Source organism: Populus nigra, chromosome 2 (genome assembly GCF_951802175.1).
Source record: "Populus nigra chromosome 2, ddPopNigr1.1, whole genome shotgun sequence".
In the NCBI taxonomy this organism is placed as follows: Eukaryota; Viridiplantae; Streptophyta; class Magnoliopsida; order Malpighiales; family Salicaceae; genus Populus; species Populus nigra.
In genome coordinates this window covers 14464482-14469481 of record NC_084853.1, presented here as the reverse complement: position 1 = coordinate 14469481, position 5000 = coordinate 14464482, and positions in this window count along the sequence as shown.

Genomic DNA, 5000 nt, shown 5'->3' with positions numbered 1-5000 from the left:
CGCCAGGCCAGCGCGCCCCATGGCCAGTCAGGGGGCACCCCCCTAAAGAGCAATAAGTGTCATTGAAGCTCTGGCAGGGGGAGACACTACTAGGTCCCAGCTGTCACCCCCCCTCTAAAAAATTCATTTCTTGGTATTTTGAGCTGAAATTTTGCACAGAGGTTGGCAAAAATCCAATCCAACTTTATTAATTTTTCCAGAATTTTTCGAGGTCGGGAAGTATTTTTTTTTATTTTCCTACCATTAAAAATCGAGGAAATCGGAAAAAATAGGAACCGGCTCGGAATGACCCCAAATTCAGTGGGCAGCCTCATAAAAATATGGCTGATTTTACTGGATTGATTTCATGTGGAAAGCACGACGTTTTGTTGTAGGAATGCGGGAACCCCGGCGGCTCGCCTGCCGCGGCCAGCGACGTCGGGCTGGCCCCTGCAGCGCCTAGCCTCTCCCACGCGGGGGGCAGGCCAGAGCGCGGGGGGCCAGGGCCCGAAGGCAGCCCCCCCGCGGGCGAGAGAGCAAGCCAGCAGGGGCTGTCCGCGCGTCGCGCAGCGCGGCATGGCTGCGGGGGCCGCGCGCGCGCGCCCAAGCGCCCAAGGGCCCCCAAGGGCCCCAGGCCCTCAGGCCCCAGCGCCCCAGCGCCCAGCGCGGGCGGGCGCGCGCGCGCGTGTGGTCTTTGAGGGGCGCCGGCCTGGTGGCTCCCTAAAGAGCAATAAGTGTCATTGCAGCTCTGGCAGGGGGAGACACTACTAGGTCCCAGCTGTCACCCCCCCTCTAAAAAATTCATTTCTTGGTATTTTGAGCTGAAATTTTGCACAGAGGTTGGCAAAAATCCAATCCACCTTCATTAATTTTCCCAGAATTTTTCGAGGTCGGGAAGTATTTGTTTTAATTTTCCTACCATTAGAAATCGAGTAAATCCGCAAAACTAGGAACCGGCCCGGAATGACCCCAAATTCAGTGGGCAGCCTCATAAAAATATGGCTGATTTTACTGGATTGGTTTCATGTGGAAAGCACGACGTTTTCTTGTAGGAATGCGGGAACCCCGGCAGCTCGCCTGCCGCGGCCAGCGACGTCGGGGACGCTGGCCTGCGCTGTCGAGCCCGCGAGGGCTGTCTCCGCGGCAGGCCCCCCCTGAACGGGGCACGACAGGCCACCGCGCTGGCTCGTCCAGCGTCGACAGTCCCTCGTCCAGGTTTCAGATCGCGCCAAGTCGAACCCATGACCTGCTCAAGCCATCGTGCGCTGCCGAATTCGCATCTGCGTGTAGGCTGCCATTCCACGCGGCAGCCCCTGTTTTCGTCAGCGTGCCCCCCTGACGAATTTTCCTGCCTGGCCCAGTCCAGCGTCCAGCCCCTGTTCGTCGAAAAATCTGCGCTGCCGATTTTCCACGCGGCAGCCCCTCTTTTCGTCAGCGTGCCCCCCTGACGAATTTTCCTGCCTGGCCCGGCCAGTCCAGCCCCTGTTCGTCGAAAAATCTGCGCTGCCGATTTTCCACGCGGCAGCCCCTCTTTTCGTCAGCGTGCCCCCCTGACGAATTTTCCTGCCTGGCCCGGCCGGTCCAGCATCCAGCCCCTGTTCGTCGAAAAATCTGCGCTGCCGATTTTCCACGCGGCAGCCCCTGTTTTCCTCAGCGTGCCCCCCTGACGAATGTTCGTCGAAAAATCTGCGCTGCCGATTTTCCACGCGGCAGCCCCTCTTTTCGTCAGCGTGCCCCCCTGACGAATGTTCGTCGAAAAATCTGCGCTGCCGATTTTCCACGCGGCAGCCCCTCTTTTCGTCAGCGTGCCCCCTGACGAATTTTCCTGCCTGGCCCAGTCCAGCGTCCAGCCCCTGTTCGTCGAAAAATCTGCGCTGCCGATTTTCCACGCGGCAGCCCCTCTTTTCGTCAGCGTGCCCCCCTGATGAATTTTCCTGCCTGGCCCGGCCGGTCCAGCCCCTGTTCGTCGAAAAATCTGCGCTGCCGATTTTCCACTCCGCAGCCCCTGTTTTCGTCAGCGTGCCCCCCTGACGAATTTTCCTGCCTGGCCCGGCCAGTCCAGCGCCCAGCCCCTGTTCGTCGAAAAATCTGCGCTGCCGATTTTCCCCGACGAACCTGCAGCTGCACAAATCCGCGCTGCCACTGCCCCATTGTCTGGACCAACAGTCTTTTCCATCAAGCCCTGGACTATAAATCGTCCAGACTCATCGCCAGCACCCGCTGCCGATTCTGCCGACTTTGCCGATTTCGTCGGCGCTGCCGATTCCAACACTGCCCGCCGTGCCTGAACCAGCGCTGTTTCGTCAGCGTGTCCCCTTGACGAATTTCCCTGCCTGGCCTGGACAGTCCATCTTCCAGCCCATGTTCATCGAAAAATCTGCGCTGCCGATTTCCCCGACGAACCTGCAGCTGCACAAATCTGTGCTGCCGATTTCCCCCCCTGTCGGCATGGCTGCCGCTGCCCCGATGTCCAGACCAACAGTCTTTTTTGTCGACTTTGCCGATTTTGTCCGCGCTGCCGATTCCAACACTACCCCCTGCATCCAAACCAGCATTGTTTCGTCAGCTCTTCCCCTGACGATTTTAGCCCTGTAACAAACAGTAGGCCTCCAATCCCGCCAACGGGAGCCAAGTTGATAGGGAAGAGAATTGAATGACGCGCCTGGTCCTCGCACCCCGCCACCCGAGGGGCCTTTTTCCCGGCAGCCTCTGAAAAACTCTAGCTTTCACGGTCCTCGCCGCCCCTCACCACCATGGCAGGCCTCTAATCCCACCCATCAGCAGTTGTAGCCGATAGGGCAGTGATTTGAATGACGCGTCGCGGGCCTCCGGGTCATCTCACCCGGCCATTAATTGGAGCGTTTTTGGCTGGCCGAGGATGGGGGGATGGATCTCTTCTTCCGAAAAAGCAAACAGTACATCGGGAGTTATGTTGACGGGGCATGGAATTGAATGACCCGTCGCGGGCCGCCGGGTCATCTCACCCGGCCATCCCGGGGAGCGTTTTTCCCGGCAGCATCGGGGAAACTCTTGCTTTCACTGCCCGCTGCCCAAGTCCCCACTCGAATCGGCCCCCCGCGCCAACAAGCCAACGCTGCCGAATCGGCAGACACTGCTGCCGAATCTGCCGACACTGCCCCGCGGGCTGCCACTGCCCCAGTGTCTAAACCAGCGGTCTTTCTCATCGAGCCTTGGACTATCCAGTCCGTCCTGACTCATCGCCAGCACCTGCTGCCGATTCTGCCGACTTTGCCGATTTTCTCGGCGCTGCCGATTCCAACACTGCGCCCACCGTGTCTGAACCAGCGCTGTTTCGTCAGCGTGTCCCCTCGACGAATTTTCCTGCCTGGCCTGGACAGTCCACCGTCCAGCCCGTGTTCGTCGAAAAATCTGCGCTGCCGATTCTGCCGACTTTGCCGATTTCGTCGGCGCTGCCGATTCCAACACTGCCCGCCGTGCCTGAACCAGCGCTGTTTCGTCAGCGTGTCCCCTCGACAAATTTTCCTGCCTGGCCTGGACAGTCCATCGCCCAGCCCATGTTCGTCGCAAAATCTGCGCTGCCGATTTTCCCCGACGAACCTGCAGCCGCACAAATCTGCGCTGCCGAATCTGCCGACACTGTCCCGCGGGCTGCCACTGCCCCAGTGTCTAAACCAGCAGTCTTTCTCGTCGAGCCTTGGACTATCCAGCCCGTCCAGACCCATCGCCAGCACCCGCTGCCGATTCTGCCGACTTTGCCGATTTCGTCGGCGCTGCCGATTCCACCACTGCCCGCCGTGCCTGAACCAGCGCTGTTTCGTCAGCGTGTCCCCTCGATGAATTTTCCTGCATGGCCCGGCCAGTCCAGCGTCCAGCCCATGTTCGTCGAAAAATCTGCGCTGCCGATTCTGCCGACTTTGCCGATTTCGTCGGCGCTGCCGATTCCAACACTGCCCGCCGTGCCTGAACCAGCGCTGTTTCGTCAGCGTGTCCCCTCGACAAATTTTCCTGCCTGGCCTGGACAGTCCACCGTCCAGCCCGTGTTCGTCGAAAAATCTGCGCTGCCGATTCTGCCGACTTTGCCGATTTCGTCGGCGCTGCCGATTCCAACACTGCCCGCCGTGCCTGAACCAGCGCTGTTTCGTCAGCGTGTCCCCTCGACAAATTTTCCTGCCTGGCCTGGACAGTCCATCGCCCAGCCCATGTTCGTCGCAAAATCTGCGCTGCCGATTTTCCCCGACGAACCTGCAGCCGCACAAATCTGCGCTGCCGAATCTGCCGACACTGTCCCGCGGGCTGCCACTGCCCCAGTGTCTAAACCAGCAGTCTTTCTCGTCGAGCCTTGGACTATCCAGCCCGTCCAGACCCATCGCCAGCACCCGCTGCCGATTCTGCCGACTTTGCCGATTTCGTCGGCGCTGCCGATTCCACCACTGCCCGCCGTGCCTGAACCAGCGCTGTTTCGTCAGCGTGTCCCCTCGATGAATTTTCCTGCATGGCCCGGCCAGTCCAGCGTCCAGCCCATGTTCGTCGAAAAATCTGCGCTGCCGATTCTGCCGACTTTGCCGATTTCGTCGGCGCTGCCGATTCCAACACTGCCCGCCGTGCCTGAACCAGCGCTGTTTCGTCAGCGTGTCCCCTCGACAAATTTTCCTGCCTGGCCTGGACAGTCCATCGTCCAGCCCATGCTCGTCGAAAAATCTGCGCTGCCGATTTTCCCCGACGAACCTGCAGCCGCACAAATCTGCGCTGCCGAATCTGCCAACACTGTCCCGCGGGCTGCCACTGCCCCAGTGTCTCAACCTGCGGTCTTTCTCGTCGAGCCTTGGACTATCCAGCCCGTCCAGACCCATCGCCAGCACCCGCTGCCAATTCTGCCGACTTTGCCGGTTTCATCGGCGCTGCCGATTCCAACACTGCGCCCACCGTGTCTAAACCAGCGCTGTTTCTTCAGCGTGTCCCCTCGATGAATTTTCCTGCATGGCCCGGCCAGTCCAGCGTCCAGCCCATGTTCGTCGAAAAATCTGCGCTGCCGATTCCCC